General features: G+C 42.8%; 1 protein-coding gene and 1 pseudogene across 1 annotated transcript in view; one reads left to right on the forward strand and one right to left on the reverse strand.

Moving 5' to 3' along the window:
• METTL24 (methyltransferase like 24) overlaps nt 1-16396 on the forward strand; it is a 96186-nt gene that overhangs the window by 17449 nt on the left and 62341 nt on the right. The gene's annotated exons all lie outside the window — the stretch shown is intronic.
• Nucleotides 11026-11309, reverse strand: LOC110583288 (annotated as a pseudogene).

Here is a 16396-nt window from a genome sequence, read left to right on the forward strand (position 1 = left end):
GGAGAATCATGCCAGTTTCGGTCCAGTGTTGGTCCCCTCAGCCTAACTATGGCTACTGCTTTTTTTTTTTTTTTTTTTTTTATGGTGTGGGGAAATGCATTATTAGGGCATTTGGGGAGCAGCAATGTATTGCTTCATGCAGAACCTCATCTTTCCTTCATGCATGTCTTCATTTCCTCCTGTGACTTTTGGGATCCCTGGTGAACTCTATTGCCTTCTGTCTGCCATGGAAATGAGTTCACACAGAGGCTGCTGATGTGAACAGTAGGGTTCAAGAGTTCCTGAAAATAACCCAGCAATTGCATTCTTTGGTATATACCCAAGAGAGCTGAAAACAGACGTTCACACAAAACATGTACACAAATGTTTATAGCAGCATTATTCAGAATAGCCAGAAGTGGGAAGCAACCCAAATGTCCATCAGCTGATGAATGGATACACAAAATGTGGTATATCCATATGACAAAATCTTATTTATGTTACTGTGTAATATAAAAAAGAAAGAAGTTCTGATACATGCTGCAACGTGGATGAACTTTGAAAACATTATGCTCAGTGAAAGAAAACAGTCACAAAATGTGACATATTACATCACTCCATTTTAATGGAATAACCACAGTGGGCAAATTTATAGTGACAGGAAGTAGAATAGTGGTTGTCAGAGACTGGGGGTGGGCAGAGGGGATGGAGAATGACTGCTCCTGGGAATGGAGCTTCTTTTTGATGGGATGGAAATATTTTGGGATTAAATAGTGGTGATGGTTGTACAATCTGTATATATTAAAAAACCACTCAATTGTTTAAAATGGCAACTTTTATAGTACGTGACTTACATCTCGGTTAAAAATAATGCCCAGAAGTCCATGGAATTTATGACCAGTGTGAAACTACATGCTTTTCTCTGTTCAGATAAAGATATATTAACCGTGGGAGACTCCTGGAACCCCCTCCTGATGGTGCTCTTTAATGGGGATGGAATGTTATATAATATAACATAATAAATAAGAATGTTCTTATTTAATGGGGATTCCACATTTAGCAGAAATGTGGAATCCATGTGTTTGCTTCTCTAGAGCATTTGTATTAAAGGGAACAGCAATTATACCAATACCTTCCTTTTTTAAAAATTATTTTATTTTAAGTAGGCTCCACGCCCAATGTGGGGCTTGAACTCACAACCCTGAGATCAGGAGTCGCATGCTCCACCGACTGAGCCAACTAAGCGCCCCCGATACCTTACTTTTAAACAACTCTTCCCACGCTTACAAAAGCTTGCTGTGTCAGTGTCCTAAGTGGTTCTCATAACAGTCTTATGAGTGAGATGGTTGTTATTTTCATTCCACCAAGAGGGACCCTGTTAAATAGCTGGTTCAAAGTAAATAGAGATTATAACCCAGGTTAGCTGAGGTCAGATTTAATAGTGTTTCTACTCTGTACTATACCAGCATCCATGTTGAAATCTGGATCTCAGGAAAATATGTTGATTACTATAGATTTTAGGCTTGATATTAAGGCTTTTTAGATCTCTTCCAAGTCAAATAATCTATTTTAAAGGTTAATTTTAGCTATTTTTGTCAGGTTGGAATTTCAAGCATGCCTCACAGTGCTTAAGAACAAATTTGAAAAAAAAAAAAAGAACAAATTTGGACTGATTGTATAATTATGATAGAGAATGTTCTTTTGAATAGTGAATATTCATTTTGTACAGAAGTAGTAAAAAAAAATGGCTTGTTTACCTAATGTGCACTAAGAGGACATTAGCCTCAATCAGGAGCAGACGGCTACCCCACTTTTGAAACCTAAGTGTTTGACTTCATTTGGGTACCCTGGATACAGAGAATTGTTTTGGAAAATCTGAATGCCTGGGCCTTACTCCTGGACAGGGAATGTTCTTATTTATAAATCCAAACCACTAGCATAGATGGGAGCCTGCTTAACACACACAGCATTGTATCCTTCCTTGTTATGGTGATACGTTGAGTCAAGGAACAGGAAAAAAAGAGTACTATCTCGATGTATAATTTTGTTTTTAAAAAATATAGGCAAGTGAGGATGCGGATAATTAAAATAAAGGCACATAGGTTTGGTCAAGTCATTAACTTAATAGGAAAAACAGATCAAAAGTGCTCTTAAGGTTCTTATTTAAAAAAATTTTTTTTTTAAAGAACAAAACCATGTAAGAATGGGAGAGGTGGCTAAGGGAGGTTGGAAATTTAATTTTCTGTGTCTTTTATTTGAGGAGTTTTTAGATTATAGCTATTTTGAAACCAAAATTTTTCAATTTAAAAATAGAAGTGGAGAAATAGGAGCAGATTGGAGTTTGGTGGAAAAAAATTAGAGAGAGAAAGAGAGTACAACAGGGAGGCTCTGTGCAGGGAATTCTCATGTTCAGCTTCATCCCAAATTTCCTGTGGACTGTGTAGACAGGAGTTTCAAAATTTGATGAAAACAACTCGATGGAAGCTAGGGACAGACATTCTAGAATAGTGAACCTCTGTTTGCATACACATTTGTTTGCGCTTGATTTCAGGGGGAGCGCGGGCCTCACGGAGCCCTAAATTCTTAATCTGGGAGTGGATCAGAATCCGTCATAGGAGTTTGCAGAATAAAGATACCCCTGCCTCAGCTACCCCAGGCCTCCTGCGAAGGACCCCTCCCTCTCTCAGGGAGGCGTGAGTGCTGGGGTAAGACTTATCCATTAAGATTGGGATGGCTGATTCCTAAACGTGGTGTAGAAGCTTCGGTAACTAGTGTTCGCTGTTAACTGAGAGCTGCCCCAGTGTGATGGGTTTTGTCTCCTGGAATCACCTCACTGCTGGCTGGGCTGAGCCCTCAGGAGGTGGAGCCGGGAGTCCAGCCCAACAGCCGGTTGAGTCAGGACCACACCAGGCCTGGCCTGATGGGAGATGGGGTACTGAGGTGTACAATCCTACTGATGGGCCAGTTCAGCCCTCCTTGGTCTCCTTAAGCTGTACCTTGGAGAAGAGCCATGTTTTGTTTTCACAATAGTAGCCAATGGCTCCTCCCTGCTATTAATTTTTATGCTACTTCATTTGTAAATAAGTGCTCATTTTATGTCATAAAAATGTTGAATGTTAAAAAAATATATTTTTAAAGGCAGACAACTTCATGGCTTCTCGAGAAACAAACATAATGGAAGTTATGGTCATCTCTTCCACGCTTCTGCCTTATCCACAGTCCTACTCTATGTTTGTATTTTTCCAGCTACACACTGACATTAGTCTAGCATCTTTCTAAGTTGATTAATAGTAACAGGGCACTGTCTCTGTGCGCTTGTGGAATCTCTATAACCATTTAATTAGCAAGGTGAGTAGAAACCTCTAATGGAAAGTCATCAGTTGGCAGTCATTGGTCAGTTAGGTAGAAGGTAGTTAAAACAGTGATTAACAAAAAGTATACACACCATCTGTTTTAACTCAAAACCTGCATGTACATTCGTTTGCCAGTCTTTTGTTGTGAGTATGGCCCCTGGCTGGAGTTCTGGTCTTTCTTGCAAAACACCCTTCTCAGCTACATCACTCGTTTCCAATTTTGGTTTCTTCAAAGTAGAGCAAGAACTTAACACTTTGTGAAACAATCTACATGCAGAACACCTTTAGAATTCAGTGATTTTGTTCTTCTATCTTACAGTGACTTCACTCATACCTCATGTAGCAGCATTTAAAAATAGCGTCTAACTTTTACTGACTTGGTTTTCTTTATGTGCAAGATTTCATCAGTTTACCTAAACTTTAATTAAATTACAGAATTTCAGTAACTCGTACAACTGATAGAAACTGGTTTGGGAACAAACCAAATGACTCCTGGGGAAAATATAACTAAACTAGTAGCAGCACGAGAGCACAGATAGAGAAGATGCTGAGTGTCAGCTGATCTGACAGGTTGGTTTGGTAGAGAGGTTAAGAGTGCTTCTGCTATAATATATGTTGAAGGAAATAAAAATTGTGCAGCATGTTTTAGGGTATGTTGGAGTTACTTTATTTGTAAAACAAATTCCTACAAGGAGGAATGCATTTATTTACCTTTAAGAGAATATACACAGCATAGTTGTGCAGGTAGAATGTTGGGAACTAGATCAGGGCAGTTAAGATCAGAAGGTGCATCCCTGCAAGGCTTTGTGGGATCAGCCCCTTATGACAAACAGTTTTCACCTCTATGCAAACAATTAATTGTTCTGCATTTAACAAATCAAATTTATAGTGGCAAGTATTTATAGTTTGAAGGTTACCTGCCAACCCGCTTTGGAATAATGAAAACAAACTTTCAATATAGTAGAAAAGCTCTGTGCTCTTCTTAACAAATAGGTTTGGCTAAAACCTAACTTGATGATTTCAAGGTATAGAATATGTACAGGTTTAGCTTAGATTTTATAACTGGCATGTAAATAGTTATTACCCTTTTTATCTATCAAACATTTAAGGTTGGGGCACCTGGGTGGCTCAGTTGATTAAGCAACTGCCTTCAGCTCAGGTCATGATCTCAGGTCCTGGGAACAAGCCCCACAGTAGGCTCCCTGCTCAGTGGGAAGTCTTCTTCTCCCTCTCCCTCTGCCCCTCTCTTCCGCTCATGCTCTCTCTCTTTCTAATAAATAAATAAAATCTTTAAAAAAAAACCATTTAAGGTAGATAATAACTTATTTCCATCTAAATAAATAAATAGTATTTATATTTAGCTGGATTAAGGTATTACTATAAAGCCCAGCTAGTGTATTTCCCTATTTTCATCCACAGTAATAAAAAAATTGTCCTCAATCCCAAGAAATATATCATGTTCTTCCCTTCTTGGCATTTAAATCAATGTAAAAATGTCCCTTGGAATCATTTCTGTGGGGGACTGTAAAAGAAGTAAAACACCTGGTGTTCTCACAGGTTTGTAGTCTGATTAGAGAAACAAGACCAACATACTTGAAACAGATTACACCAAACATTTGATTAAGTATAAAATGAGAAGTACAAGCAATAATTGTTGAAGAACCTGTTTTGCATAATTTATTTTGCACATAGTAAAGGCTTGGGTGGTTAGGAAATTTGGGGGAAGTATGTGGGACTAAATAAGTGGAATTTGAACTGACTAGTGAATAAAGGAAAGAATTGTGGGTAGGACAAAAAAGGTATGTTCAGGACAGGAGGCATTTAGGGAACAGACCAGAGAGTAGGATTTGTTTTGTAATCCAGAGAGGTCCTATAAGATCCTAAGAAGGTCATCATGGTCTTTATCTGAGCACCTCCTAACTTCCCTGAGTCTTGGCAGAGAACTGTCTTTGATTCCACGTCTTTTCTTTCCTTATTTCCCTGAGAGTGTCCATAAAACCAACAGTCTCTTCTAGCCTACCATTCAATCTCTGATGTTGTGGCATTGGGAGGATTCAGTGGGGATGGGTACATAACAATGATAACCATCTTTTACCCAGTGCCTTTTAGGTTCCTGTATCAGTCAGGACAGGATAGGGTATGCTGCAGTAACAAACATTCTCAAAATTTCAGTGGATTAAAATAACATATAATATCTATATTAACAGGAAAACTAGGTATGGGGAAGAGAAAACTCTGAGACCTGGGATGGAGGCAGCATGGAGTAGCAGAGCAAGTATTGGACTAGTGGCCTAGAGGCCTAGCTCTGAGTCAGCCCACCTCCTCCTACCTATGTGACGTTGGTATGCCATTTCATCTCTCCAAGCTTGATTTTCGTCAATTATAATATAAAGGAGTTGCTCTAGCTCATCCTTGAGTTCTCTTATTTATTTATTTTTATTTATTTTATTTTTTTAAGCTCTCTTTGAATACAGTGATTCTCTACAAGTATGAAACAAGTAAAATTTAAAGCTAGAAGAGTTTCTGTCTTCTGGATTCTATAACGTGTTTGTTTGTAAGCTCTTTCAGGATGTTTGTTTGTTTGTTTGTTTTTCTTTAACATAAGGACCATTTGTCCTTTTTTCTCAGACCATTAAGACATATGGTCAAAATTTTCATCAGCTTAGATCCGCTATATTTATTTGCACAATTTGTCCCTTTTACTCTTGTTATTTCCAGTCTGAAGTGAGAAAAGGGGACTGGGCCAGGGTTGGCTGCCACTTTGACAGTTTCACTTCCAACCTCAGGGATTCGCACACTCATTCATCAGAGAGCTCTGAGTGCAGAGAGTTCCACGGTGGCAAACCCAATAATGATTGACCTCTGAAAAGGCCTGCTTCTTTCAGCAATTCTTCGTGTTCCTGAAAAGGGCTACTTAGTGATAAAGATTGTAGATCTTCCCTTCCATTTAGGTTTGAAGCTTAAGTGCTTTTGGTTCCAGAGTTATCCAGCGAGCTTGCTCTGCCTTGTTTTATACTCTGGCAGCTTCCCACAGATGACAAAGAAACATTTATTGGGATGCTTCTACTTGTCAGGCGCTATAACTTACAGTGCATTCAGACTGAAGAATGTTCTATAAATATAGAATCATGAGAGGAATGTCTCAGAACTGGAGTCTTAGCTCTAATTGTCAGTAGGATTCACTCAGGCTACCTAATACTATATCACAATCAAAAGGGCCAGAGAGTGGCAATATGGACACTATGAAAGTGACAAAAGAGTTAACAATGAATGACAATACACTGAAAACTGAGACATACATACACACATACACGCATACATACGTAATTGTGTGCAACTGATGGCTTATATTCAGTGGGAGGTGATAGCCTCATCAGGACACTGATGATGCCCTTGAGCCATGTGGTAAATGGTGGGTGGTTTGGCTGGCATCCTGGGCTCCGCTGTGCTCTTTTCCTTCTACCTGCCCTGGGCTGTCCTACTCATGGCAGAGCACCTTATGTCTTGCTTGTTTATGTCCTTTCTCAAAGGAGATTATTCAAGCACCATCCAGAGTCTACCACTGATTTCCAGGGAAGGTCTTGCTCCCCACCTATGTGCTGGGCCACACGACGCTGCTGTTCCACGTGTCAGCCTTTTGGGTGGCTGCAGGTGCTGAAGCTCTGTGATTCAGCTGCTCGGGTGTGGCCTCTGGGATGCATTCTTTCTGCCATGATCCCTCTTCCCCTGCACTTGGTGACTCCAGGTGACGCATTTTTAATTCTCTTTGGTAATGAAAATCACATCTTGTTTAGACTCTAGAACTAAAACACTTTCCCTGTAAAACGGTTGAGCAGCACTGAGCTTTACCATTGACAGACTTTCTGCGCAACATTGTGCCACAGAGCCTCTCTGAGGCTGAGAGGCTAACGGGGCATCTGCGTGGATGTGACTGGCAGTTTCGGGATCACAGTGAGGGAGCCCATGGGGAGACCTGTGGTTTGGCCTGAGGCTTGAGGACTGAGGTGAGCTGAGAGCCACCAAAGAGGCCTTGGGCACCCCTTATGGACAACCCCGATTTCCAGGTGACCTTGTGGGGAGGTTGGAGATGGCTGTGCAAGGATTGGGGGCGCATTGCCTCTTTCCTCTCATAACCCCCCATTCCCCTCTTCCCTTCTCAATTCCTTTTCCTCCATCCCAGTGGTGTTCCTGTCCTCCGCCCCCCGCAACCTCTGCTAATTCTACTTTTCCTTTGGCCTTGGCAGCTACTCAGGATCCAAGGATCCTTGAAATGGGTTTATGGGGGTGCTGCAGACCTTCCATCCTGAGGCTGATGATTCAGGAACTGGTAAATGTTTGGGGGAGAGGTTTTCTAACTGGAGCAAGTCCATGAACTCTTAGCAGATTGATGTTGATTCAGATGATGTTAAGCTTCTAGGATTTTGAATTCCAGAAAGTCTGAGTCCCCTATGTGATTTGAATAGGGTGTGCATATATGTGGAAGTGTGCATGCATATGTGTGTATGTGTGTGTGTGTGAGAGAGAGAGAGAGAAAGAGAGACAGTGAGTGGAAGAGAGAGAATCCTTAAAAATGTGATTCATGTTGTTTCTAAGTTCCTATTTGCTTTCTTAGGCAAACTTTCTTATATAATCTTACTTTCATAAGACAAATGAAACTCCTTCCTCCTTTCCTGGTTGATGTGATACCACAGTGAGAAACATGATTTGACATTTGAGTTCCTACTATGTATGCAGATGCTGTATAGTTTCGACATCGTGGAAACAAATGAGAACCTTTGCATTGCATTGGGTCTATCCAGGAATTTGGCTTCTCTTTCTACTGTCTATGATAAAAACCTAAAATGCATTATGTTTTATTCTTTTAGCCATTCCCTTGTGCGTTCCAATCTCATGCAGACTTGAACTATTTTGACATACACAGAAAACATGGGGAATTTAAAGATGTCAGTTGAAGAACAAAACCCAGCTCAAATTTATTCGGCATTTCTTTCCAACTTACCGGGATAACTTAGAGATTAAGTCTAGAGCTGAGCATCTATTCTTTCTTGTCCTTAATTCCTTCCTAAAAGTTATCAGGGCCTGCTTGAATTATAGTGCATTTTTTCTTGTCAGAGTTGATTTGATTTCTGGTTCCCTTGCCTCCCGGCCTACACTCTGTGTCATGATGCAGAGGTGGCAGATTGATGGGCAAAGGATTCAAAATGCTGCTCTGGATTTGGGTTTCAGCATGGGTGCTGTCTGTTGCCAGAGGCATTTAGCAGGTGGACTTGGAGAGGTGGGACTGGGCCTTCACAGGGAGGGGACCTCATGGTAAGAGGCCCCTGTGGGATGGACTCTGCTTTTCCCACCTTGCCATTCGGACCCTGGCCTACTGCTGAGGCCATCACAAGATTAATAGACTCAGCTTTTGTTGTGTTTAGTTTCGAATAATTTGAGTATGATGTGTCTGGATGTGGATTTCTTTGAGTCTGTTTGGAGCTTGCCAAGCTTCTTAAATCTTTAGGTTTATAACTGTTGTCAAATTTGGGCCTCTCTCAGCCATTATATCTTTAAATATATATATATATATATATATATATATTTTTTTTTTTTTTTTCCCTGCACTGCATTTTTTCTCTTCCTCCTCTGACATTCCAATGACTGAAAGTTAGACTTCTTGATATCGCCTCACAGTTCCCTCAGGCTCTTTTCACTTCTTCTTCTTTTTTTTTTTTTCCCAAATCATTTTTTTCTCTCTCTTGTTCAGATTGGATACTCTCTGTAGATCTATCTTCAAGTTCACAGACTGTTTCTTGTGTCCTATCCATTTTGCTGCTGAGTCCATCCGCTGAGATTTTTGTTTGGGTTATTGCATTTTTCAGTTCTAAAATGTCCTTTTGGCTCTTTATATCTCCTGTTTCTTTGCTGAGACTTTCTATTTTTCCACTGGTTTCAGGATGTACGCTCTTACTACTTGGAGTATTTCTATAATAGTTGCTTTTAAGTTTTTGTCAAATAATTCCAGCATCTGTGTTATGCCTGCATTGACATCTGCTGATTGTCTTTCCCCCACACCAGTTGGGGTGTTCCTGATTCTCCATGTGCTGAGTAGTTTGGGGTTATATCCTGGACATTTTGTATATTATATTATGAGAGTCTGAGTCATGTTTAAATACTATAGATAAGGTTGATATATTTGTTTTCCCAGACAGTCTGGTTGGATCCAGGCCTCAAATTTCAGCCAGCCTTCTGGGGATTGTGATTTCAATATCAGTCCTGTTTTCAAAGCCTTTGCGATGTTTTTTTTTCCGATCTGTCCCACATGCATGCCACCCAGTGTCCAGTCTGGGACCCTGGAAAGGTCTGTCACCTGGGTTCCCAGAGCCTTTGATATGCTAACTGGGGTCAGATCCATGCTCCTACATTTCAGGGGTGAGCCCCGGACTTCATAAACCACTTTATGGGGTTGCTTTCCTTTTCCACGATTTCCTCCATATTACCCAGTTCTCTGTGGTTTCTGAACCTCTGGCCGGAAAGGTTGGGTTTCGTTACCTCTGCTCTGCCTGTGCCTTGCTACATACTTCTGGTAACTGTGCCTGAGTCTAACGCCAAGGTGTGGGAGAAAGAGAGAGAAAATACCGGGGACTCACCCCATCCTCTTGGGGTCACAGCCACAGATCGAAGAGTAAGCTTCCCTTTCCTCAGAGTTTTAGGTGCCTCTGGCCCTCTGCTTGGCTTCTACCACTGCAGTGGGATGCTGGGATGCTAGAATGGCAAAAAGGAAGAAAAAAGACAGGAAAAGATGGGGGATTTTCCCCACTCTCTCTGAGCATTAGGAGACCCCTTCCCTGCTGGAGCCCGAATGAGGGGGCTTCTCCTGACGCTTTGGTCTGTGCCAATGCCCACTTCTAGTATGTGGCCGCCTTGAGGAGGGGCCAGGAGAGAGGGCCCCAGAAGAAATAGCAATGGTGACCTCACTGCAGGTTCTGTGAACTTTGAATTCTGGTCTTCTTTTTTTTTAAAAGATTTTTATTTATTTATTTGAGACAGAGAGAATGAGAGAGAGAGAGAGCACATGGGGGGGGGGGGTCAGAGGGAAAAGCAGACTCCCCGCCGAGCAGGGAGCCCGATGCGGGACTCGATCCCGGGACTCCGGGATCATGACCTGAGACGAAGGCAGTCGCTTAACCAACTGAGCCACCCAGGCGCCCAAATTCTGGTCTTCTTCTTCAGTCTGCCTGCTGGTATTTACTTTTCACATTCCTCAAATCACTGCTCCATACGTTCTGGCCAGGTTTTATTGCTGCATTCAGGATAAGACACAGGATGGGGGGGTGGGGTGTGCTTACCCATCTTTATCCAGAACTGAAACTGAGATTTTTTTTTTTTAAGACTTTATTTATTTATTTGACAGAGAGAGACACAGCGAGAGAGGGAACACAAGCAGTGGGAGTGGGAGAGGGAGAAGCAGGCTTCTCGTCGAGCAGGGAGCCCGATGCAGGGCTTGATCCCAGGACCCTGGGATCATGACCTGAGCCGAAGGCAGACGCTTAACGACTAAGCCACCCAGGCGCCCCATGAGATTCTTTTTTTAAATGAAATTTTTGCATGGAGTACCTGAATTTTAAATGTCACCACAACATGTGTAACTGACCCCTGCTCTTTTTTTCTTTTTAAACCAGAACGTTAATTGTGTGACAAATCATTGAAATCCTTAAGATGAACTGGATGCTGCCCTCTTGGGCTTAGGTGTTGTTCCTCCAGGGAATCCATGCCCGAGTCTGTGATATACAATTTTTAGCTGCCTCATTCGATTGGTCTCCGTGGTGTTTCGTCTTTTCGCCTTGGCACTCCAGTTATACTTTCTCTTGCCCTCAGCAGGATAGCTGCATCTGCCACGGTGGACTTCTGAAGGTGGTAGGCCTTCGAGCCACAGCGGCGGCACAATATGTGCGTCTTATTGCGACGCTTTCTAAACGATGACGTCCCCTTGGTCATCTTGTTTCCGTGGCAGACCCCAAAGAGACCCCTGCTCTTTTGGAAGCAGGACTAACTGTGAGAAAAAAGTTCAGGAGCATGCAGAGGGGAAGGTGCGTAAGCTGCCACCCCAGAGACGCACAGAGCCCTGCACACTCACTCAGGCCAAGTCCTAAAAACCATGATTATCTAAGGGCATTACAGAAAGGTAGTGGCTGATGCTCGCATACTCTCAGCTGCGCCTGGACCCAGGTTCTTCCCTGGGCCCTGTTTTGTGCCCCCCCCCCCCCAACCCTACAACTCCCACAACCCCCTTCTCCTTCTAAAAAGGAATAAACAATTTCCTTCAATCTTTGTTTCCTGCTCACTAACAGATGCTCCTAATTAGCACACAATTGCAAAAAAAATATATTTTGCTTGTTTTGGGTTTGTTTCTCGGTGAAAGCTTAGACTTCCCCAATATCAGCACATCAGCACATGCTCAGTGGGTTGTTTAGTTTGACTCAAGGACTCACAACTGTGTTCTTTTCCACGGGCACAACTGAAATGCAATCAATGGTTGGCCATCTCTCCCAACCGAAAATTGCTGGTTCTGAAACCTGTCTGGAACTTACTCACTTGTGGGAATGTGCATTTTGGGAGTACTGAAACTTTACAAAAAGATCCCAAGCACTCTACCAGCACGATAAAGAAACTGACTATTTAAATCACTCATCCTATAATTTTATCCCTAAAGAACTGTAGCATCGAAACACAGAGGAATGGACTATTAGGAGCCTTCCTTTGGCTTATTTTATATTTGTATTTTACACAAATATGTTAAAAAAATGCTCATGTAACTGATGGTGGTATGGTCCTTGTCTGACAATTTCTATGGGGGCCCCATGAGGTCATTCACGTGTGTGGGGGAAACTGCCTGTGAAGAAGGAAACTGTTATTCCAGATTTCAAGACAATGAAAGCTTTTGCACCAAGCAGAATCCATGGCTCTCTTTCCGGGTTATGGTTGGGTCTGCTTTTCTTAATAATTTTTTTTTTTTAATGCAGCCAGTTTTGCTTGGGGCTTGTGGTCTTGAATTGAGACATTCCTGTTATGTGCATAAGTGTAGGCTGGTAGGCAAAAAAGTATTTTAAAACATTGCTTTATTTTTTGCACTATCTTCTAATAGTAAAATCTTGGAATTGCACTATCTTCTAATAGTAAAATCTTGGAATTCAGTTTCTTTGGCTTGAATCTTTTTTTTTTCAAGAAACAAATTTAATGCTGAAATCATAAATTATAAAAATATCTGAAAGCCTCACGGCTATGCTTGTTGTGGTCTTTTTGAGCCAGGTCCATTATCTGTGTGCACTGCCTTGGACTGACTCAGTGATCACTTTTTTTTTTTTTTACCCCATGGGGTGCAGAATCTCAGATGTCTGCAAAATAGCCCCAGAACAACATGAGTTAGCAGTATATATCTTCTGCTGTCCTTAATCTTAATTTTTGGAAATTTTTTCTCTGCACTCAAAACATACTAGAGGAAGCCAGCTCACTTTTCAATGCACGTTGCCTGGAGAAGGTGCCAGAGAAAGCCTTCACAAACAAAGTGGGGGCTGCTTCTTTCCCTCAGAAGTCTGGAACCCTGCCTTCCCTGAGCTGCCTATCCGTGCTGGGGGAGGGGCTCCTTTGTATGAGTGGCCTGGTGGTTCAAGGGGCAGGACCACGGACTGCAAAGGAGTAGAGGGGCCCTCGTCCCTGCAATGGCTCAAGATGTTGCTACTTCTCTGTGGCAGCTCATTGTGTGGCCTCCATTTGACATTTTAGCGCAGGTCTGCTGGGGACAGCCAGACCAGCCCCGAATGATAGTACAAGCACCCGCTTCTGCTGAAGCTGTTCCTTTACCCATCCCGAGAGGAAGCGGGGCTGGCAGACAGGACTGGGAATCCCTGTTTCCACCTCCTGGGAGTGATGGGGATAGCATCATTCTGGCCACATGCAGTTTGGAGCATATAGATAACAGTGTATGCCGGCATTTAGGGAATTATTGGGGGATAAAATCATGATAAATTTTTTTTTAAAAGAAAAACATTTTTTGTTTTGTTTTGTTTTTGGCTTGTTCTATGAAACACCAGCCACTGGTGTTTTAAGGGGCTCAGAGAATTCTATCGGCGGGATGTTTGGAAGGACAAATATTGATGTGTGTGCCAGAGAATTAAGACAAATGATAATTGAAAGAGATGATAAAAGCTAGTGGTTTCCTTGGGGAAATAATCACGAACTGCTGTCAGACTGATTCCAATAAGAACATTACTTTATGTGAAATGTTTTTTAAACAGCTCAACCAAAGCATTAAGCTGGATTGCTGCTAGGGCATCTCTTCGCTGTATTATACCTCCACCTGAGATTCCTCAGCTGCTCGTCACTGTTCCGGCTGCCATGTTGAGCTGCATCATGGTCAACACTTGGTTGGAAATGAGCAATATCAGATTGCAATAGGATCCTGTTTGCGGATCCTGAAGATAATTCTATAGTTTTACCATACTGATTGACCATGCAGATTCACTGTTACTGATCTGTGAAGTTATTTATGTGTGTTTGCTCAGGTTAAGCGGCTCCTGCTGGGTTTAGGGTATCTCTTTAAGGAAACTTTAGGGCTTCTTGCGGTGGAGACTGCTTGCCACAATTTGCATTTGTATGTTTTGGCATTTATGTTGGGGTTATACTTGGGTCCTCCATCTCTTTGTGACCCCATTTACCCTCTAGAGGTATCTGTCAGAGCCCCTACCTAACTGCATTGCATTTATTGGGTTAAAACTGTATTAAATTATCCTGTGTTAAATTGTAACCCAGAGCCTGGCACGAGGCATGAGTGTCCACTGAATGAATGAATGATGCCCTGGTCAAGTCTCATTGCCTCTTTCCAAAGGAAGCGATGCAGGAGACCTTCCATTTGCCTCTCCAGATCCACTTTCCACCCTTCTCTTCCTGTTCTGCACCCCCAGAGGCTGACTAACCATAGCCTCCCTCTTCTCTGCCTTCTTCTGCCTTTGACAGTTAGTGTGGGTATATAATAGGACTGGATGTGCTAGGATTGCTTTGTTCCTTTATTGAATGCCTTCTCCATACAGTGTCCCACTCTGGGTTCCACAAATTCCTCTTCCTCCTTGTTCCTTCAGGCTGAAGGTTTGTGAGGGCTCTCTGGTGCTACCAGCCATGGGTATTGCATTATTCCTTAAGGATTTCCTTAAACCCTGCACACACGTTTATAAATAGTCTTTCTATTAAATTCTTCTCAGATTAGCCCGTGGGAAGGAGCCCACTGTATCCTGCTAGAACTCTGACTGATATTTGCCCAGGTCACCCAGATGACAAAGTTAGTTATAATCTAGATACCCTAATCTGTCTCTCTTGCATTATTTCAAGTAAACACTCTCTTCTAGGCCAGTCTGTCTCCAAATTAGAATCAAATAGATCAGGGGTCAGCAAACTACAGCCGTGTGGGCCAAATCCAGCCTGCAACCTATTTTTGTAAATGGAATTTTATTGGAACACAGCCATGACCATTGGTTTACTCACTGTCTGTGGCTGCTATGAGCTATAGCAGGAGGTGAGGAATTGCAACAGAAACTGTATGGCCTGCAAAGCCTAAACTATTTGCTGTTTCACCCCTTATAGAAAGAGTTTACTGATCCCTGATTTCAAGGAAGACCGTCATGTGTGAACTTTATCATTTTTATCAAGAGGCTCCTGGGCCAGATGCTGGGGGGCACTTGTGAGTAGCCATAGGATGAGGACATGGGGAGTTTTAAACCCCAAGCCTAGACAGGTTTGGCCAAAGAGCACTGTGTTGTGGCAAGGCACTCTCTCATGTGATATGAGAAGAACGTGACCAAACAAAACTGGGAGGTATTTGTATTTAAATGTGCTTATAATGTATGATTTCATAATTAAATAATTTCCTGAAAAGAATTGCTCTCCCTAATGTTTCAGCATCTCCCTGTCAAAGTTACCAGACTGCCCTTTGTGGGAGAGTCCAGGTTTTGTTCATATCTGTGTAGACCTCTGTCTGGCACAGAGTGACTGATCCTCAGTATTGTTTGACCAAATGGTAATCAGCATCTACTTCAGAGAAGGGAAAAGAAGTAGGGGGTTGGTGGTAGACGGTATTACTGGGAAGATATATGAATGTTCTCAGGCTTTCTCTGATTAGAGTCTCTGCTCAGCCTTCACAGAACAAGAACAGCTATAAGAAAAGCCTGTGTACCCAGAAAAGGTGCCCCTCAGGGCAGACTGGCTGCACCACTTGTAGGGTTTGGTGCAAAATGAAAGCGTGAGGCCCCTTGTTCCAAAATTATTAAAGAATTTCCAGATAGTATCAGCGTATCAGTAGAGCATTGAGCCCAGCACAGGCCCCTCTAAGACGACCCAGGTCACACGCCCAGGAGACTGGCAGCTGAGAAGAAGGCAGCCCGTGGGAGATCAGCGAGGATTCGTTAAGTCTAGAGAACTGCAGGGCGCTCAGCTACTACAAGGAGGGGCAGACCTGTATTGCTCAGAGTTCTGGAGGCTGGAAGGCCAGGGTCAGGGTGCCAGCAGAATTGGTTTCCAGGAAAGGCCCTCTTCTGGGTTGCTGCCTTCTCGCCATGTCCTTCCGTGGGGGAAGGGGCTAGAGAGCTCTGTGGGATCTTTTATGTAACAGCACTAATAGCATTCAGGAGGGCTCTACCCTCATAACCTGAGCACCTCCCGGAGGCCCCCCTGCCTAATACCATCACATTGGTCATTAGGATTTCAACCTTTGAATATGGGGGAGGGGGACACACACACACACATTCAGACCATGGTAATACCTGAGTGAAGGACAATGTGTTTACATGAATGGCCCATTCATCTGTCCCCAGAAACTTCCCTTGCCTTCTTCCTCAACACAGAAGCGGTTTAAGGGCCCAGTCTAAGCACTGTGCCGGAACCCCTATGCCAAGACACCCAGAGTCTTTCCTTATGTCAGACATTCACCCTGCCAGCTGCTGGGGCTTCTCTCCACCCACTCGCTTCCCCACCCCCACACCCTGAGCCCTACTCTCCCAGTTAGAATCACAGCGAGCCTCTGGGAGGTTTCTAAGCGG

The sequence above is a fragment of the Neomonachus schauinslandi genome, chromosome 8 (genome assembly GCF_002201575.2).
Source record: "Neomonachus schauinslandi chromosome 8, ASM220157v2, whole genome shotgun sequence".
NCBI classification, from domain to species: Eukaryota; Metazoa; Chordata; class Mammalia; order Carnivora; family Phocidae; genus Neomonachus; species Neomonachus schauinslandi.